Source organism: Solenopsis invicta, chromosome 16 (genome assembly GCF_016802725.1).
Source record: "Solenopsis invicta isolate M01_SB chromosome 16, UNIL_Sinv_3.0, whole genome shotgun sequence".
NCBI classification, from domain to species: Eukaryota; Metazoa; Arthropoda; class Insecta; order Hymenoptera; family Formicidae; genus Solenopsis; species Solenopsis invicta.
The window spans coordinates 12498513-12521303 of NC_052679.1; the positions used below are offsets into that span (position 1 = coordinate 12498513).

The 22791-nt window shown below is 32.5% G+C and overlaps 1 protein-coding gene across 8 annotated transcripts in view; it reads left to right on the plus strand.

The window, feature by feature from the left end:
• LOC105202532 (protein lap4) overlaps positions 1-22791 on the plus strand; it is a 190931-nt gene that overhangs the window by 62186 nt on the left and 105954 nt on the right. The window lies entirely within an intron of this gene.

Genomic DNA, 22791 nt, shown 5'->3' on the forward strand with positions numbered 1-22791 from the left:
ACAATTTATTAAAACGCTTGTTTATTTAGTAAAAACTTGAATTTACAAAAAAATTTTTTTGTACGTTATTTAAAGGATTATATATATCTTTTTGACGCTAAAAAATTACCGATTTTTGGGAAATTTTTTTTGGAATAGATAAATGTGGTATCTACAAAAGGAACATATTTAATTGATTGTTAGTATATAAAAAAATTACTTTTTAACATGACTTTAACGAATCAAAATAAACTTATTGGGACTGCTCTTGGGCTGTCTAAACGCCCTCCAGTATTTGCGTTCTCATACTGTGTAAAATAAACAAAAACAAGAAAAATGAAGAGAAATGATCTTCTGGAATGTTGTCATTAAAGTTGTACAAATCAATTTTCCAAATTTTGAAAAATTGGACAGTTATAACATTTAAAAAAAAAATCAAGCGATGCAGTAGCGTCGCGACGCCAGGTATAAAAAAAAAGTTTGTCAAAAAGTTTAAGTCAATATTTTGTTACTACAGCACTGATATTGTCGAAGCGCTACCGCAGTAGCTTTATCTCGAATTTTTGCCTTGCCCATTTTCCGATTTAATTAACTCGGAATTTACTCGAAAACGAAAGTTATAATGAAAAAATTCTAATGATACTTTTATAATAACTTTTTACGAGTTTTCGATTGCGACCGGTCCGAATGAAATCGGTTTAGTCAATCCCGAGATTTTGACAGCGAGTCTATGAAAAGTCACTTTGACGATTTCAGTTTTTAATAGTCTAGTTTTTACCGAGGCATTAATCCGCATCACAGGAGTGACACTGCTGAGATTTACGCGTTTAGATTTTTGTCTCACGGGAACATTAAGCCGCTTGGTAGCGCATAAGTCGACCTGCATCCTTACAACCGATTTGAAAGTTATTGTTTTACTAGAAAATGCAGATTAAAAAACAAAATTCAATTTTACTAAACTGAATAGAGCTTTCTAACAGTTTTAATCGGACATGTTCAGCAGGGCTATGTCAAATCAGTCAAATCTATCAAATCAAAGGATGCCGGTAGGAACTAGCGCCTCTTGCGGATTTTCTGGTTGTAAGGAGACATTCGAGGGACGCGTAAAAGCATAGCGAAGTGTAAGCAGTGTTACCGCTGTGAGCCGCATTCAGTTTGGTGTAGAATCAAATTAATGTTGATGGAAACATGTCGGATTGAGCTTAGTTCAGTCTCACTTTGATCACAAGTTCTAGTGGAGTGGCAGCGAATTGAATCCGGTGGAAACGGTTGCAACTAGTTAAAACTGAGTAGTGCCAACCTGTATTTATCTCATTCCATGTTTGTGGGTGCTGGGTGTTGTAAAAAAGTCCAAAGAGGTTAGAAATCGCATATAATTTATCATAGAAATTTAATAAAAACCTGTAGGTTTAGATAAAATTATATAAAATAAATTCTATTTTATATATATATATATATATATATATATATTCCATAAAGTTAAGTTGGCTTTACTGAAATATCAATTGTCTTTGCTATTACTCCACTTCCAGTGGAAACAGAACACTAAACTTGACCTGCACCAAAGTGAAACCGAATTGAACGTATCGGTGTAAAACTAGACCAGCGTTGTTCGTCTTGTTCAGTCTTCCGAGTGTCCGCTAAGACGCATTTACAACGCTTAAGAAGGGGGACTGTCCGTCAAGATAGGTTCTTATGTGAGGTTATGCACTATGCAGCATTTGTATGTACTTGACCGAAGATAAATACCGGTTGAAGGAATCACCAATTTAAATCATTTTTATTTTGTTTGTAGAGTTTTGAAGGTCAATTGGAAAAGTTTGAAGGTCACTCTGTTAATTGTAATTAATTGATTATTTTTTGATCGTGTATTTAGCCGAAATAATTAACCGGAGGTAAATTACACAAGAAGCTTGTATGGATTTGTTTGTATTTCGTTTGTAGAGTTTTGAAGTGCAATTGAAAAGGTTTGTAGGTTTTCCAGATAATTTTAATAAAATATTTTAAAGTCATGTAATTGACTGAAATATAGATTCCAGGCGCTACTGGTCCTGAAATACCAGAAGGCGCGTTCGGTATTCTCTCTAATATATCGATACTCCTGGTTCTTTTTTGATAGTAAACAATAGTAAAGGGGGACTATTATGGTTCTTGAAACGAGATGAAAATTACAAAAGTGAGCAAATTTATTAGTTGACTAATGACGTTATAAATATTTTAGTAAATTTGCTCACTTTGATCATTTTTGCCTTATTTTAAGAACTGTAATAGCTCCTTTGAGCAGCTGCAACCGGTGTTGCATAAGCGATTTGGTATTTAACCAACGAGATTACTAGCATTGAGACTTGTAGACAAGTCTGAAATTTAAGGCCATCATTAAGAAGAAGAAGAACCAATGAGATTCAGAGGCGGAAGCATAAGCCCAAGGCGTTTGTTTCCGAGAAAATAGTCTCAGTACTTCATCTAGAACCAAGATTCATAGCTCCAGCGATTAGAACCATCCGTCATTCGGATCCACTCAAATGCAAAGTATAATAGAATTAATTGTTTCAAAAAGCTAAAAATGTATTTAATATTTACATATAAATTAAAATTGGACCTAAGATTTTTAACCTTTAAACACGTAAGTGGGTCTGAGAGACCTTATATGAAGTTTCGAACGCTTGCTGTGTGAAGACGGAATGAGATAGGAGATTCGGACCAAGACGTAAAAAAAGTTTGAAATCTCCTCTTTCGATTGATATAGTTGATCAACTTTTTTGGTCAACTAGACTTTGAACGGCACGGCAGCAAAGTTTTGTTAGGGTCAATGCAACCTATATAGTGTGTAAGTGAAATTTTTTTTGTGAGTATTTTACATAAAAAAGTTGGACAAAATACGTTCGAACAGGTCGATTTGCGGATGTTACTCGCATATACTTTGTCTAAAGTTGGAATACTATAGAATGCTCTAGAAAAACGAGTTTTTCCGAAATATATCATGAAACACATCAATTTTCAATTTTAGACACGATTTAATCAAAAATACCTCATACTTGCCTTGTTACATAAGTACATTTTTTAACAAAAATGACAATGATATAATTTTTTTTTAAAGTATGAATCTTTAGCTTTAAAACGCCGCATTGTAAAGTCCTTAAAAATTTTTTGTTGCAAAGATATGATTTTTTTTTTAAGTGGATTTTTAAATGCCCAAAAATACCTTATATTCTCTATATTACATAAGTATATTTTTTAAAAGGAATAACTTTGCCAAATTTTATTTTGGAAGTGTGACTTTTTCACAATAAATTATTTTTCGGCAATGCCGATTGTGCAGTCACAGTCCTGAGATTCTAAACTTTCATTAAAAAAAAAAAAAGTTGAAAAATATTGATTGTAATCAAAGTTATAGCTTCTCAAAGTTGGAAAAGTCTCTCAGATCCGAAAATGTGTTTCCGTATTTTACAGGATCGGTGTGTTCAAGGGTTAACGGTTGATGCTTTTTTATTTATTTCTGTAAGTCATTTTTTTGGATGCTTAATTGATTTTATGTACAACTCATTATCTTTTATTGTAGGTTTGTCGTGCCATAAGATATTTTCCTCCTGAATATTGCATATATGGGGCATTCCACGTGAAAGGGATCCACCTAAAAATAAACTGTTTGGGATTTTTTAAATGTTAACGAAAACATATTAGTAGATGTATTGTATAAGGTTAATCATAAAAAAAAGTAAATATTATATGCCTTGCATCAAAGATGCAGGGCTGTCGTTTAAATTAAAAAAAAAATTTTTTTTTTAACATTTTTAGTTAAAATTAAAAAATTTTTAGAGACATGATTTTTTAGGATTTTTTTTGTACTTTCAGATAAAAATATTAATTTTAGTGACGAAAATTTAATAGTATTGAAAAAAGTAATTTTTTAGTTTTAAATAAAAAAAGAAACAATTTTATCCATTTTTAAAAATTTGAAAAAATTCTCAAAAATACTTCAATACATGTAGAATATCGTACCATAAAGCAAATTTTGGGATTGCAATGGGATTCTCTCAAAAACAAATATTTTTTTAAATACAAAATTATAATTTTAGCCAAAAGCTAGATAATATCATTTTTTATTGGCCAAATATTTAGTACTATGTAAATAACATATTTCTAACAAATAACTATAAAATAAAAAATAGTTGTGACGTCTGCATTATATATTATTTAGACTTATTTATTTTTTGGGAAAAAAGTTTTGTTTTTTTATTAAAACTGAATTTTTTTTTAATTAATTGGTCTTTTCTCACTGGAATAATTGCATGATATTTTAATGTACCCGGAATTGTTTTTGCTAATGCGAATCTTGGTTCCAAAAACTAACTTAATTTATTGTGATTTGTCTTCGAACTAAATATAATTGTTGTTTCTTTCGTATCATTTTTAGTGTATAATACCTCAGCATTGAGGATTACTTCCTTGCATTTTGTTGCAAAGTAACTTTTCTTACTAATCGTTTAAAATTTCCACCAATACCATCACAGAGATCTTTTTCATGTGCTGTAGCAAAAAAGTGCCATTCGGCCGTGATACCGAAAAAATCACGCACATGGTAAAGCAAATTTTAATTTAATAATTATAATTTAAGAATTATAATTTGCTTTATCATGCGCGAGATTTTTTGATAATACGGCCGAATGGCACTTTTTCATTACAGCACATGGGAAAGGTCTCTATGATGGTATTGGTGAAAATTTTAAAGAATTAGTAAGAAAAGCTACTTTGTAAAGAAGTGTAATCCTCAATGCTGAGATACACGTTGGCTGAAAATGATATGAAAGTGACAACAATTATACTTAGTTCGAAGACAAATCACAACAAATTAAGTAAGTTTTTGGAACCAAGATTCGCATTAGCGAAAACGATTCTGGGTACATTAAAATATCATGCGATTATTCCTGCGAGAAAAGATCAATTAATTTAAAAAAAATTCAGTTTTAATGAGGAACTTTTTTCCAAAAAAATAAATAAAAATAAGTTTAAATAATATATAATGCAAATGTCACAACTATTTTTTATTTTATAGTTATTTGTTAGAAATATATTATTTACGTAGTACTAAATAATTGGCCAATAAAAAATAATATTATCTAGTTTTTGGCTAAAATTATAATTTTGTATTGAAAAAAATAGTTGTTTTTGAGAGGATCCCATTGCGATCCCAAAATTTGCTTTATGGTGCGATATTCTACATGTATTAAAATATTTGTGAGAATTTTTTCAGATTTTTGAAAATGGATGACGTTTATTTTTTTATTTAAAACTAAAAAATTACTTTTTTCAATACTATTAAATTTTTGTAACTAAAATTAATATTTTTATCTGAAAGTACAGAAAAATTACTAAAAAAATCATGTCTCTAAAATTTTTTTAATTTTAGCTAAAAATGTAAAAAAAAATTTTTTTTTTTTTTATTTAAACAATAGCCTTCAATATCTATGATGCAAGGCATATAATAATGCTGACTTTTTTTATTATTAACCTTATACGATAGAACCTTATACGATAGAACTACTAACATGTTTTTATTATTATTTTAAAAATCCCAAACAGTTTATTTTTAGGTGAATCCCTTTGACGTGGAATGTCTTGTAATATATATATAGTCTTGTCTTGTAATATATATATATATATACAGGATGTAACAAAACAAAGGGACCTGGAGTATACCATGAGTTAGATGACACGAATCCAAATCGAAAAGTCCTGAGTCATTTTTTGATCTGAGCCTTCTGTTCCATGCTATATGATGTTAAAGTTATCGAATAAGCGCCCGTCTATAGAAAGAAACCAGTGACGGACAATAGACTGGCGGAGCGGAATTGACAAACTACGCGGCGGGAGAACAACGATGAGCAACGAAACGGCTGCTCAATAATAAAAAAAACACACACTTTCTCTCCCCCCCCCCTCTCTCTCTCTCTCTCTCTTTCTCCCTCATTCTCTACCTTGTTTAAAAAAAAACCTTAAGGCTCCTGAGTACTCGCCGCGGCCATATTGAAGTCGTGACGTCAGAAGCGAGAAATTGCGTGAAATGACACGTAATTTTGTCCGACATGCCATTTGTAAATAAAGCCAATTTGGATGAAACAAACTAAACAGATGACTTTAAAACACTTCTAAATATCGGTCACAACTATCCTTTTTCCGCCTAACAATCAGTAAATAGTTGTAAAAAGCATGTAAAGTGAAGCAATTGAAACAGAAAAACACATGGGCACATAATTTTGTCCGACATGCCATTTCTAAATAATGCCAATTTGGATAAAACAGACTAATCAGATGGCTTTAAAACACTTCTAAATATCGGTCACGACTATCCTTTTTTCGCCTAGCATTCAGTAAATAGTCGTAAAAAGCACGTAAAGTGACGTCTATTCAGACAGGAAAATACACGGATAGCTATTAAAAGGAGTGAAAAATGTACTTTTATGTATAAAATTCAAAGAAACTTTACTCGCGGTCCATTTTTACGAATTTGGTAAATACGAGACAAGTCATGTTTTTACAATGAAACACATAATAACAAAATGACATGCACGATAACATTTCATCGTCAATCTGTCACGTTTCACGTGTATTAGTTCTAATTTTGTCCGCGACGAAATGTCGCTACCGTCAACGCGGAGTTCTCGGCTGAGGAGTCAGGAGCCTTAAAGATCTTAAGGTGTATAACTAAAATAAACGTTTTGGTGTATTGTAATTTATCAATTCTACGTGAATTAATTATTTATTTCCTTATAATTATAATAAATGTTTAAAGTGTGCTCCTCCTACTTCGATGCACGTTCTTGCTTTTTTCTGTACATTTTGCGTAGCTCTTCGAACTTGAACATTACTAATTCCCTCAATAGTGCGGAATACTAATTCCGTCATCTCGTCAGCTGTCTCGATGTTGGTGTGCATAAATATTTTTTTTTTTATTGCTTCCCCCCCCCCCCCCAAAAAAATCACACGGATTGTAATCCGGAGATCGAGCAGGCCATGGAGTTATCGAACCTCTTCCGAACCATTGAGGAAAAGTTTCATCGAGATAACGGCGAACTATGAGTGCGTTCCGTTTCTCGCATCGAGTGCATAGACAGCAGACAATGCGCTACGCGCATGGATAGCGTTTCGTTCCGTTAATGCGCAGTATTCGTGTTTAGAAACAGAACGGTTAAATGCGTTTGATGCAGTTTGGTGATATGCAGCAAAATAATGAATAACAAAACGTGGAGTATAATAATTTCAATCGTTTTAAATAATAATGAAGAGATTGAAAGCATTAATAGCAGTAATGATTTTGATAGTGATAATGAAAATGAAGAGTTCTCTATAAACAAAGAATTACAAATATTGTATCTCATTTTAATGTTTGATACTATAGTGTTATTACCTCGTCATTCATCAGAACAGGAAATTTTATGAGATTTTTTATTCTTTTATTAACTGGATAACTTTTCACAATGTGGTTAAATATTGTGCACTATTATTGTCTACGATGGTGTATGTACGAATTTGAATTCACAGCATATGCGCAGGCGCATAACTTGCGACAAGTTTTACTTCGAGTAGCTGATGCGCTCCTCATGCGATAATGGTGGGGAGAATCTAGAGGATTTCATGCGCTACCAATGCGCGCATTAGAAGAAACGGAACGGTTGTCTATGCAGTCTATGCGCATTATGCGAGAAACGGAACGCACCCTATACCTTTAAATAAGATTTATTGAAGTTGATATTAAAAGTAGTTTAATGGATAATTACACTTGAATATAAAGTTTGTCTCAAACAAACGATATGTTTTTAATACTAATTCTAATTAATCTAATTAACGAGAAATTATTGTATAAAAGCAAGTTATTCTATGTATGTACACTGAAAAAAATTTTTGTGGTTTAAGTAAATATGTTATTAGTGCCATTCAAGCAAATTATTTACTTTACATAAATAAATATTGTTTGTAGAAAATATTATTTCTTTAAAGTATTATTTATTTTTTTAAAGTAATATTTATTTGTGTGAAGTAAACGATTTGCTTGAATGGTCCTAATAACATATTTACATGAATCACGAAAATTTTTTTTCTTATTGTAATAATGACTATTGTTAGTAAGATTTGTATCCATGATATAAAAATTAATCTTTCGTTTACACATTTTGGAAGAGGTTTGATAACTCCGTGGCCTGCTCGATCTTCGGATTACAATCCGTGAGATTTTTTCTTTGGGGAGCAATAAAAGAAAAAATTTATGCACACCAACATTGAGACAGCTGACGAGATGACGGAATTAGTATTCCGCACTATTGAGGAAATTAGTAATGTTCAAGTTTGAAGAGCTACGCAAAATGTACAGAAAAGAGCAAGAACGTGTATCGAAGTAAGAGGAGCACACTTCGAACATTTATTATAATTATAAGGAAATAAATAATTAATTCACGTTGAATTGATAAATTACAATAACACCGAAACGTTTATTTTAGTTATGCACCTAAGGATCTTTAAAGTTTTTTTTAAACAAGGTGGAGAGAGAAGAAGAGAGAGAGAGCGTGCGTGCGCGCGCGCGCGCGCGTGTGTGTGTGTGTGTGTATATTTGTATGAAAAACAGTGATACAGCCGAATAATGAAAAGTACAATTGTGATAATGTATCAAAGGTTCTATCTGCGTGATAAAAGTGTTTTGATTAATAACATTAAAATGATATTTTTATAAATGTGTAATAGTTGGATAGTAACGAGGCTTTAATTTGTTGTCTTTTTTCCTTGTTTGAAATGGTAAATGCTTAATATATTTCAACATGAATTAACTAATCGTTTACTATGTAATACCATTAACTTTGTAGACATCCAACGATATAGCAACGGATTGGCTTTAACACCTGATGTTAAATAGCGACGTTAAAATTCTTGGTATAAATTTATAAAGGCGTCAGCTAAAATCAATTGGAAGTCAATATTTTTTGCATACATATAGTAGGATTTTTAATTTATAACTCTAAGGCTGCAATAATAACATCTTATTTATTAATATATTGATGCTTCCTATTTATAAAATTCTAATTTCAACGAGAATGTTATAACATGCCAATTCACGCTTTACTGCAACACGATGTTAATTTACGCTTTACTGCAATATAATGCCAATTCACGCCTTACTGCAATACGATGCCAACTGGCGTTTCTGTACAATAAAATGCCAGCTTGCGCTTCCGTGTAGTAAGATGCGAGTTGCGTATGCGTTTAATAAGATATCAACTCAAGCGTTTATCCCATACAGCATACTAATATTTGTATCAACATCTTATTGTCAGCAATATTTAATCGGAAGATTGCGAATATTGCGAAATACTAATGAGACATTGCAGCAATGTCTAATGTCCCTTAAATCAATGTAAAAGTTGTCGGAAATGTAAATATTAACCCTTAAACACACCGATTCTGTAAAATGCGAGAACACGTTTTTAGGTCTGGGAGACTTTTTTAACTTTGAGAAGCTATAACTTTGATTACAATTAATATTTTTCTACGATTTTTTTTTTTAAATAAAAGTTCAAAATCTCAGGAGTGTGACTGCACAATCGGCATTGCCGAAAAATAATTTATTGTGAAGTTATAAAAGCAAAACCATTAAGCAAAAATGAAAAATTGGTTAAAAATCCACTTTTCCTTTAAAAAATTATATCTTTGCAACAAAAAACGATTAAGGACTTTCAAATACGGCGTTTTAAAGCTAAAGAGGCACACTTTCAAAATAAAATTTGGCAAAGTTATTTTTTTTTTAAAGTATAATTATGTAACATGGAGAATATGAGGTATTTTTGGGCATTTAAAAGTTTCCTTTAAAAAAAATATATCTTTCCAACAAAAAACTTTGAAGAACTTTACAATATGGCGTTTTAAATCTAAAGATTTATACTTTCAAAAAAAATTATATTATTGCCATTTTTATTAAAAAATGTACTTATGTAACAAGGCGAATATGAGGTATTTTTGATTAAATCGTGTTTAAAATTGAAAATTGATGTGTTTCATGATATATTTTGGAAAAACTCTTTTCTACAGCATTTTATAGTATTTCAACTTTAAACTGAGTACATGCGAGTAACATCTGCAAACCGACCTGTTCGAACGTACTGCCCTACTTTTTTATGTAAAATACGAAAAAAGTTTTACTTACACACTATATGAGTCGCATTCACCCTAACAAAACTTTGCTGCTGTGCCGTTCGAATTCTAGCTGATCAAAAAAGTTGATCAACCATATCAATCGAAAGAGGAGATTTCAAACTTTTTTTACGCCTTGGTCCGAACCTCCTATCTCATTCCGTCTTCGCATAGCAAGTGTTCAAAACTTTATACTCTCATACTCACTTACGTGTTTAAGGGTTAATATAGTTACACCACGTAATTCAAATGCAAAACTGTTAATTTTTGTAGCATTATAAGAACATTTTTTGCAAAAAAAATTTCGGGAATTTTTTCTTAAAATTATTTTAATTATTGTGTTATATTAACTTGTTTCTAATTATATTCTGATTTATACAAATGACAGAAAAATTATTCCAAATTCTATTCCGTATTTGTAAAACTTAGTGAAAAACCATAATTTTATATATGTTTACATAAATATTATACTTTAATTATACATGTTTCATTTTTTCTACATATATTATTAAACGGATATTTTATATTTTATTTAACAGATACGCGAATTACTACACGGAAGCGCGAGTTGGCATTTTATTGTACAAAAGCGTCAGTTGACATCTTACTGTACGGAAGCGCGAGTGGGCATTTTATTAAACAGAAACGTCAGTTGGCATCGTATTGCAGTAAAGCATGAATTGGAATGCTGTAACATTCTTGTTGGAATTAGCATTTTATGAATAGGAGACGTCGATATATATTTGTATAAAAAACAGTGATACAGCCGAGTAATGAAAAGTACAATTGTGATAATGTATCAATGGTTCTATCTGCGTGATAAAAGTGTTTTGATCGATAACATTAAGTACATATTTTAAGTAATAAATGTGTAATAATTTGGATAGTAACGAGGCTTTAATCTATTGTTTTTTCTCCTTGCTTGAAATAGCAAATGCTTAATATATTTCAACATGAATTAGCTAATCGTTTACTATGTAATGCCACTAACATTGTAATATATTTCAACATGAATTAGCTAATCGTTTACTATGTAATGCCACTAACGTCTAACGTCGAACGATCAGCTTGCATTTTTTTACACGTGATTGCCATACATTTTGAAAATATGTTTTTGTAAACATATCAATTACTAACAGAATCACAAGAAACTGAGATAATTGAACACTGGTTGAAATTATGGCTACGTATGAGCAAATTTCGTAAGCCACTCCAAGTGTTCGTTGATTATTCTAGAGCAATGTTATTGACTTGTTCAAAAGCTTTCAATGATATTACTATAAAAATAGTATGTTGAAGTTTGTTTCAACGTTGTTTCTGCGGGAGAGTATATTTCACGGGAATAAATATCAACTTCTGTAAGGGTTGACTTTGCACATCTAATCCAAATAGTTTGTCGATGGCCTATTTTAATGTCAGCTTTTGCGTCCTGTACGCGATTTTTATATTCGATGCATTGGATTAATGATAGACTACCAAAGTTTTCAGGATTTTATTAAAATATTTTTACTGACATGTATTGTTATTGTTTTATTTTCAGTATGTTACAGCTTCAGTAATGGCAAAAACAAGTCCAATTAAACTTTACAATAATACACAGAATTTAAAAATAGAACATTGTTATTCTAATTTATTTGATGATTCAGATTTATTGCTAAGAGAAAATTGGCGTGGAAAGGTCGAATCTATAATTTTCATTTAATGAAAATGATGAAAGAATGGAAAGTATTTGGAATGTAGAATCAAATAATAGAAACGTTAAGGAATTAATTGATAAAAATATTTGTACAAGCTATAAAACGGAAGATTTGGCAATTTCAACGTTATTGAATTCGGAAATAAATATATTTGAAAACCAAACATTACGTGAAACAACTATTGAAAATCCGAAATTTTTCAATTATGCATAAATGCCACTTATCAGCAGCAAAATAAGAAAATTAAGGCTCCTGACTCCTCAGCCGAGAACTCCGCGTTGATGGTAGCGACATTTCGTCGCGGACAAAATTAGAACTAATACACGTGAAACGTGACAGATTGACGATGAAATGTTATCGTGCATGTCATTTTGTTATTATGTGTTTCATTGTAAAAACATGACTTGTCTCGTATTTACCAAATACGTAAAAATGGACCGCGAGTAAAGTTTCTTTGAATTTTATACATAAAAGTACATTTTTCACTCCTTTTAATAGCTATCCGTGTGTTTTCCTGTCTGAATAGACGTCACTTTACGTGCTTTTTACGACTATTTACTGACTGCTAGGCGAAAAAAGGATAGTCGTGACCGATATTTAGAAATGTTTTAAAGCCATCTGATTAGTCTGTTTTATCCAAATTGCCATTATTTAGAAATGGCACGTCGGACAAAATTATGTGCCCATGTGTTTTCCTGTTTCAATTGCTTCACTTTACATGCTTTTTACAACTATTTACTGATTGTTAGGCGGAAAAAGGATAGTCGTGACCGATATTTAGAAGTGTTTTAAAGTCATCTGCTTAGTTTGTTTTATCCAAATTGGCTTTATTTACAAATGGCATGTCGGACAAAATTACGTGTCATTTCACGCAATTTCTCGCTTCTGACGTCACGACTTCAATATGGCCGCGGCGAGTACTCAGGAGCCTTAATCGATCAAAGTAGAACAGAATGCTGCTAATTTAGAAACGAAAAAATATTTTGAACATAAACTATCTCAATCAAAGTCCTTTATACAGCTTATCCTGAAGTGATATTAAATAATAAGTTAGTCACTAAAAACATAAAACATTTATTTAAAAATGCGTCCTTTTATGGAACTTATAAAATTGACGGTAAAGTGTATTTTTTAAGAAATAGTTGCTTTTTTGACTCTCTTGCACAAATTATTTTTACTAGTATCTTGGCTAATCCTATATATTTTTCCTTTGCTGAAACTTCTGATAACTCATTTTTTAAGTTGATTATTTTAACATTGATTATAGTGCATTGTTCAGGAGGAAAAATCTCATGGCACGACAAACCCGCAATAAAAGATAATGTGTTGTACTTGAATTCAATTAAACATTCAAAAAAATTATTTGCAGAAATAAATAAAAAAGCTATAACTATTGTCAAGAATTTTGGATCCAATATTATTTTATATGTAAATATTAAATACATTTTTAGCTTTTTGAAAAAATTAATTTTATTGTACTTTGCATTGGAGTGGATCCGAATGATAGATGGTTCTAATCGCTGGAATTATGAATCTTGGTTCTAGATGAAGTACGAAGACTGCTTTCTTGAGAAAAAAACGCTCTGAGCTTGTTCTTCCGCCTCTGAATCTTGTTGGTTAAATACTAAATCGCTTTTGCAACACCGGTTGCACTTTCTCAGGGGGGTTATTACAGTTCTTAAAACGAAGTGAAAATTACCAAAGTGAGCAAATTTACTAGAATATTTATAACTTTATTGGTCAACAACTAATAAATTTGCTCACTTTTGTAGTTTTCACCTTGTTTCAGAAACTGTAATAGTCCCTCTCTACTATTGTTTACTATCGAAAAAAAACCAGGAGTATTGATATACTAGAGAGTACCGAACGCGCTTTCTGGTATTTTAGGACTAGTAGCGTTTGAAACCTATATTTTGGTCAATTACATGACTTTAAAATATTTTATTAAAATTATCTGGAGGACCTACAAAACTTTTCAATTGCACTTTAAAACTTTACAAGCGAAATACAAACTAATCCATACAAGCTACTTGTGTAATTTGCCTCCGGTTAATTATTTTGGCTAAATACACAGTAAAAAATAATTAATTACAATTAACAGAACGACCTTTAAACCTTTTCAATTGCACTTCAAAATTCTACAAACGAAATACAAACGATTTAAATTGGTGATTCCTTCAACCGGTATTTATCTTCGGTCAAGTACATATGAATCTATGCAGCTAACTTAATCGAGAGAGCGTTCGAGAGAGAGAGAGAGAGAGAGAGGTATAATAACATTTTTGAGTAAGTTTTAAATCCGAGTCGGGTTAACGACGTTGTATATCAGAATCATTCAATCAAAACTTAAAATAGAGCATGTTACATCATTAAAACGAGCGAGACAGCGCGCACGTGCTCAACACCGCGCTAATTGGGTTTTTCAGTGTTATGAGATTGTGAAACGATTTTCTCTCACCGGTCACTTGTGTGCATGCGTTGAGAACATCTACAGCCTACGATTAGCTTATATGTGATTGACGCATGCGCACGGAAGACTGATGAAACGATATCGTTCCATAACCTTCTCACACTGTTTTAGTCATTGACATGTCTACGTTGGGCTATTAACATAAGCTTTCTAGTCTCGTGTTTTAAAACGTTTGATCTGATTATATTATTAATAAACTTTTTATGCTTGTATTGTAAACATATTAAAAAAAATTAAGGCCGAGAAACAAGCAGTAAAGTTTGTCACAAACAAAAATATTTATTCTACTCCAAGAGTCAATGGCGGGATATTTCGGACTTACTTGTCTTTCTTTAGCCGTATACAAGTTTTTACATAAGTTTGAAGCAATACAATTTAGATTTCTCCATGGTTATTGAGCGTATATCCAAATGCTGACATCCGTCCGTCATTCTTCAATGTTAACATGACGCAAGTGCTCAATGACGCAGATAGTTGTCAAAGGTGAGACAACGTCTCGAAATTACGTATCTCTGTCTGTGTTCAGAGTGCGGATTTAATGTCAACCGATAAAACCATAGTAATAATTTGGACAGACTACAACGTTTGAATAAAGAGTAATAATTTAGAGACAGCAACGATTTGAATAAATAAACAACATTAATATAAAATTATAAGAGAAACGGAGAATATAATTTAACTTACACAGTGTAACGGATGGAGAATAAATAGTAATAATTTAGAGACAGCATCAAACAGTAATGATTGGACAGATGTCCGCTTCGCTCAACGTTAAATCTAACAAGGAGTGGGCAAGAACTGTAAAATGCCAAATGAGATGAATCATAGCTTATTCGAAAGGGGGGAACAAGTATATTAAAAGTTTTAAAGGGTTAGCGTGAATGGGCCTTATTTTTTAAGAAAATTGTAATTCAAGTTTAACATTGGGACGTTTGTACGTTAAGTACTAAAATCTTGAACCAATATCCAAGAGAACGTTGTGGCTGAGAAGGCTAAGTGCTAGCGTTACATTTTTTTCTCCGCAGCGGACCGAGTTCGAATCTCCGCAGCATCAAACTTTTTTTTAAAGTTTTTTGCTATTACATTTTATAATTGCATTATCTTTATTAATTTTTAAATTAATTAATAATAATGTACTTACATATAATAATAACATTAAGCAAATTTTTATTAATAAATTTTTATTAATGTTCGCGACTGCACGTTGCCAAGAGAGAACGTGCGCGAACTTGAGTTTGCCGGGCGAGCTCGAGTGAGCGCGAGTGAGACGCGTAAGTTAAGTAAGGCGCAGCTTGCCGTTGTCCTGCCGCTGAGCGCGACAGCGTTCGAGTGAGCCGAGAGGCGCGACGAGGATCGACCGCGATCAGCTGCTCCGCGAGCGTGCGAAATTTAAAGGCGCGAGGATTGAGATTGAAAGAAAGACTCAATAGGTCCGCTGCCCAAAATTCACGAAAGACCTTTATTGTTCAAATAGTCTCACTATGCACGCCACTGGCGTTAACAAATTTGTCGTTGGCTTTCACACACAAATTCCGACCAGCGTCGGTCAGTAATATATCAATTTTCAATCTCACGGTTGCGGCGCGATTTTAACTGCGATCGTTCTCGGTCGAATCACTCTGAGAGTCTGGTTGAGCGGCGAGATCTTCGGCAGAGCGACCGATCGACGGGAACAATTCGGGGGAAAGATCTTTCCGCGGGAAATCGTCTAATTGGCTGACTGGTCTAACAAGATGACCGTGGCCAGCGTCTTAGGAGAAGAATCTCAATATTTTGTCACGATCTTCCCGCCGAGTTGTCCCCGCTGTTAGCGCGTGATAGAGAACGGAGCGACCGAACACTCGACTCCGTATACACAAGCAAATAATAACAGCACCGAAGCTGGTCGAGATAATCGATGGTACACAAGAAATACTGAAAGTAACAGCTTGAATTTTGAAACTTAAATCTACAGGACGCAATAAAAATATACAAGATTGTTTGGTTGGTTTGATCGCGAACAATTAATAAAAATTTGCTTAATTTTATTATTATATGTAAGTACATTATTATTAATTATTATAAAAATTTTTAAGGACTTTTAAGGACTTTCAAATACAGCGTTTTAAAATTAAAGTCACATTTTCAAAATAAAATTTGGCAAAGTCATTTCTTTTAAAAAGTATAATTATGTAGCATAGAGAATATGAGGTATTTTTGAGCATCTAAAAATCCAATTTAAAAAAAAAATTATATTTTTGCAACAAAAAGCTTTTAAAGATTTTACAATACGGCGTTTTAAAACTAAAGATTCATACTTTCAAAAAAAAGTTATATCATTGTCATTTCTATTAAAAAATGTACTAATGTAACAAGGCGAATATGAGGTATTTTTGATTAAATCGTGTCTAAAATTGAAAATTAATGTGTTTTATGATATATTTTGGAAAACTCCTTTTTCTACAGCATTTTATAGTATTTCAACTTTAGACAGAGTATATGTGAGTAACATCCGCAAACCGACCTGTTCGAACGTATTTTGTCCAGCTTTTTTATGTAAAATACTCACAAAAAAAGTTTTATTTATGCACTATATTGTTAGGGTCGCATTGACCCTAACAAAACTTTGCTGTTGTGCCGTTCGAATTTTAGTTGACCAAAAAAGTTGATCAATCATATCAATCGAAAGAGGAGATTTCAAACTTTTTTTATGTCTTGGTCCAAACCTCCTACCTCATTTCTTCTTCACACAGGAAGCGTTCGAAACTTTATATGGGATCTCTCAGACCAACTCACGTGTTTAAAGGTTAAAAAATGTACAATAATAGGAAATAAAAATATGTACAATAATAAGAAATTTAATTTCTTTATGTATTTAGTATTTTAGTTATAATTAATAAATTTTTGTAATTATCAAGCTAATTTGAAGATAATTGAAAAAAAAAATATTGGCTGTGTTTAGTAGGGAAAGTAGATTTTTTAATATTATATTATGATTGATTTGTACATTTTGTTGAGAATATAATTACAAATTTTGCTATCTATAAAAATAATAATCTTTTTTAAAATTTTCTTAAAAGTAAAAACATTTTTCAATTAAATGTGTACCAAAAAGTAGTGAGATCTCTGCAAAAATCTTTTTTTAAGAAAAAGAAAGAATGTATGCCAGATATAAGAAAGTGTCGTATAGTCTTTCAAAATTTATAACAAAAACTCTTTTCTTAAAAAAGTATCCTATATTAGTCTATCTTATATTAAAAACGTGTTTTTAAATTAAACTATTCCAAAAAGATTAAATCATACAATTGCCCAGGTATTTTATTAGACATAATAAAACACAACAGTATTTTTCTTTAAACCCACGTAAATTCTAAACTTTTTTAAAATATGTATATTAAGACTATTTATTAGAACATAAGCAAAGTGTTTGAAAAAGTATTTGCAGTAAAAGTTCAATCTATTATTTTTCCAAATAATTTTAAGTTTTATAAAACAGACTTCAAGTAACTAAACGACAAATGGGATCATAGTGAAAAAAAATACTTGGCGTGCCCGAGTCGTATTATTTAAATATATAAAACGTAATATAAAGAGACCCGGGCACGCCAAGTATTTTTTTTCACTATGATCCCGTTTGTCATTTAGTCACTTGAGGTTTGTTTTATGTACTTAACCCTCAAATACCGATCCCGTAAAATACGTAAACACATTTTTGGGTTTGGGAGACTTTTTCAACTTTGAGAAGTTATAACTTTGGTTCTAATCAACATTTTTCAACAAACTTTTTTTTCACATGTAAGTTGAGAATCTCAGAAATATGAATGCATAATCGGCTTTGCCGAAAAATAATTTATTGTTAAGTTGTAAAAAAAACCATTGAGCAAAAATTAGAAATTGTTTAAAAATCCACTTTTTCTTTAAAAAATCATATCTCCGCAACAAGAAACTTTTAAGAACTTTCAAATACGGCATTTTAAAGCTAAAAAGTCATATTTAAAAAAAAAATTATGGTATTGTCATTTTTTTTAAAAAGTATAATTATATAACAAAGAGAATATGAGGTATTTTTAGGTATCTAAAAATCTACTTTTTTAAAAAAAATCATATTTTTGCAACAAAAAACTTTTAAGAACCTTACAATACAGCGTTTTAAAGCTAAAAAATCATACTTTTAAAAAAATTGTTACTGCCATTTTTATTGAAAAATATACTTACGTAAGAAAGCGAATTTGAGGTATTTTTGATTAACTCAAGGTGTCTAAAGTTGAAAATTAATGTGTTTGATATTATATTTTGGACCCTACGCAAAAGTTTTTTTTTTTATGGCACTATAGTATTTTAACTTTAGACAGAGTAACATACGCGTACAGATCTGTTTGAACGTGTTTTGTCCAGTTTTTTTTACATAAGATTACTCTTAAAAAAGTTTCACTCACACACTATATAGGTCTTATTGACCCTAATAAAACTTTGCTACCGCTCCGTGGTTGTGCCGTTTGAATTCTAATTGACCAAAAAAGTTGATCAACGATATCAATCGAAAGAGGAGATTTCAAACTAGTTTTACGTCCTGATCCAAACTTTCTATTTTATTCCGTATTTACACAGCAAGCGTTTGAAATTTTATATGGGGTCTCTCAGACCTACTTATGTGTTTAAGGGTTAAAATTATTTGGAAAAATAATACATTGAACTTTTACTGCATATACTTTTTTGAACACTTTGCTAATTGTTCTAATGAATAGTCTTAATATACATGTTTTAATTTAATTTTAATTTAATTTTATACAGTTAAAATCAAGAGCACAGTTCAACAAAAAACTTTTAAACATCAAAATAAGACCAGTTATTTTCTATAGTTCTTTGGATGCTGAATATGGATCCGATTTTTAAATTGCTTTATCATGTCACAATTTTGAGTTTACAATTAAATGTATAAAAAAGGGAGCTATTTTCATATATTTTGTCTATTGTAAAAAACCCTTTTTTTTTCAAGTTGTTGGGAAAATTTGCATAAAGTAAAAAAATTACGTTTCTCCGTGACAACAGTAAATATTAGCCTACTGTAAAAATTTTAAATTTTGAATAGTTTTATTTGTATCACAGTCATTCTTTTTACAGGGTATTTTGATAACATATTATGTACTTATTTAATGTATTCATTATAATTTCTTGTATTATAATTTCTTGTATAATTTCTTGTCTTAATTAACTTCAAAGAAAAAAAATGGTGTCAGCCAAATCTTTGTTTTACGTGCTTCTATGACAAGAATTATCAAAATGATAGTAAACAATTTGTAGAAGACATTGATAGTGATAACGACGATAAATAAAAATGTTAGATTATTATTATGCATTTGTTTATACTTTTATATTAAATTATAATTATATTTAAATAATGGCCTAAAATTTTATATCAGAAAATAAAATTGTTGCTTAAATTAACTTAATTTTATATGAATAAATTTCGTTGTTAGATTGCATTAAAAAAAAAAAAGAATGGCAGGAATCGAACTCAGATCGGCAGCTCAATAGTCGCGCTTAACCTCTGAGCTACACTATTTTTTTGCCGAGTGATGTAACAAAACTGATATATAAGGAACGCCTTATTTTCTTAAATAATTTCTTACAAAAACGGCTAAAAGGTGCATCTTGTTCTTTTACTCAGATAACTTTTTGATAGAGTACTAGATTACAGGATGTATCAGTAGAATCCGGACAATTTTTAAATTTTTGTTATATAATAACTTGTGAGCCGGCAACTAGATAGCATTCAAGTAAGCCTCATCCATTGGGAATAAAAACATAACTTTGTCATGGCCGAGCTAGTTAAGCAGTGACCAGAATGTAACCGGAGAGCCGTGCTTGTTGAAAATATTTGCGCGGGACGTACTGTAACCGAAGTAATAAAATTCTTTGATTACCCGAAATCGACGATTTACGACATTACTTATCGCCATGCGGCTTCCGAAGGATCCAAAGAAGTTCTTAGACGGCCAGTTAGTGAAGAATCAGCTTTTCAAAAACATGAGCATGTGTCGGAGTAAGGAATTTTGGCCTGCTAACAGCCCAGACTTTATCTGCTGGATTATTTTGTGTGGTGCGTGATTGAGCGACACTCCTCGTGATTGAGCAACAAGACTCGACATTCTAACGTTGTGTTGTTGAAAGCCGCTATTGAGGCATTGTTTGCGAGTATGGCGAAAGAGTTTTTGACAAAAGCATGCGCACGCTTTCGGCCCAAAATTGAAGCGGTCATCGAAAAAGAGGAGAACTATCTAGAATAAAATTGTTTTTTAGGGATGCCCTAATAATAATAATAATAAAACTGAGGGGGCGGTCGTCGGGTCGAAGATCCGCCTACGGCACGCAGACTGTTGTCCATTGTGTCACCCTCCAGTCGTTTGCCGCCTATGGGAGCCCCGATTCCCTCCAAAAGAGACTCAGGTCTCCGCTAATCTGCCCTGACTCGGGAACTGCCGAGCCTAGTAGTTTTAGTCTCAGCCCCGCATAGGCCGGACAGTCACAAAGAATGTGGACTTGTCTCCTCTTCCTCCCCACAAGCCCTACACTCGGCCGTATCAGATCGGCCCAGCCTGTGCATGTGGTAATTGAGGGCTCCATGGCCAGTCAGTATTTGCATTATTAGCCTGGCGTCTCTTCTGCTCAAGGACCTTATGTCCCCGACTAGGCCCTCACTAGGTGTTTCCAGTAGAGCTGGTAGGAGCCCAGTAGAGCCCCGGCCTGTCGACATTTGGTCCTCAGCTCATTTTTCCAAAACTCGAGGTGCTCGTTCCGTAGCCAGGCCTGAAGCCTCTTCCTCTCAAGGCAGAAAGGGACCCCCAGCACCGGTCCCGGCCCGAACACCTCCATTCTTGATGCGGCCCTGGCGAGCCGATCGGCCTCCTCATTGCCCTCAATCCCCGAGTGACCGGGGACCCAGGTCACGATAACTTCTTTAGCCTTTGCCAGCTTCTCCAGTACATTTCTGCAGTCCCAGACCAGCTGCGAGGTGCAAATCGGAGTTTTGAGTGCCTTGATAGCACCTTGACTGTCCGAGCATATTCTCACGCGTCCACCTGTCTCCCTCTAGGGATGCCCTAACTCAAATATAAAAATATTTTTTATACGATTATTTTTTTATTAAAATAAATGATTTTGAAAACTTATAATGGATTTGTCCGGATTCTACTGGTACACTCTGTATATAAAATTCTTGTGCAAATTGGTGATCCAAACAATGTATTGTCCCTTTGTTAGAGTCCGTAAAAGTGGGTTTGTTTCTTCTGTTGAGAATGTATAGTTCCTTTTCTAGTATGAAATCTACGAAACCAGTCTCTTTTTGAATTAATATCCGTGCTTATCAGGCTGCATCTTTCTTTCTGCCATCAACATTTTTTCATAACGTTGCTTTATGACTCCACTGTATCTAATGTGGGCTTTCTTTCCGTTTCCCACGTTTTTGAAGGCTTTTGCTACTCAAGGTAGAAAAGTCTATATCATCTCGTACCTATTTAAAATTTTAATTATTTGTTTGATTCATATAAATCTCTTGAGTACTGCGGTGCGTATCAATGCCTGAGGCTTGGCGCATATTACATTTCCGAAAAGCGCTCGATATCCAAGAAACACCATTTGCGATGCAGCACTTCTTGCGCCACGCAGCTCTTAGTACAGTAGCTAATACTTTAACTTGGAGGGTTTTTCTTCCACCGCTTTTGTGAGACCTTGAGTCGGTGCCTTAAATGCGGTCACAACCTCCACCATCATGTCAAGATGGGGACTCATTTTAAGAGGATCACAAAATATAAATGGCAGAATGCACACCATTCCGTGTTCAACAAACATGGTTCATTGGTGGCATAGAGAACTCAAATTGTAGTTATCAGGTTGATCAGAAAGTCTTTGTATTTTATGCAAAAAGAAATAAATATTTTTCTACAAAAACCGCTTTTAGTTTAATTATCAATGTAGTCTCCTTCTCGTTTAATGACCTTCTGCCATCGATCTCCAAGCTTAAAAATTCAGTCTTTGAAAGCACTAGTCCCGGAATTAAATAAATGTTTTAACTTTCTTTGAATTTTGTTCGCTGAATCAAAATTTTTCCTGTTAAGAAAATTTTGCTGAAAAAATGATAGTTGGATGGCGCGAGGTCAGGGGAATATGGTAGATGTTTGAGAAGTTCCTAATTAATCTCTCCGATTTTTCGTAGATGCATTCACATGGTAGCGAGCGTTGTCCTGTTTGAAGAGGACTATTTTTTTACGATTGGGAGCTCCTTGAGTTTTGTCTGAACTTTTTTAAACTACTGACAGTGAAAATTCATATTGATTATCTGGTTTTTTAGTAGGAGCTTATAGCAGACAATTTTGCGCATATCTCACCATACACTTAACATATCTATGAATGTTCTGTTTTGAAGTCCTCTGAGCTAAACTTTTGGGTTTACACTAACTTTGTTTTATATCATAGAAAATTCTTTTTTTTTTGTTG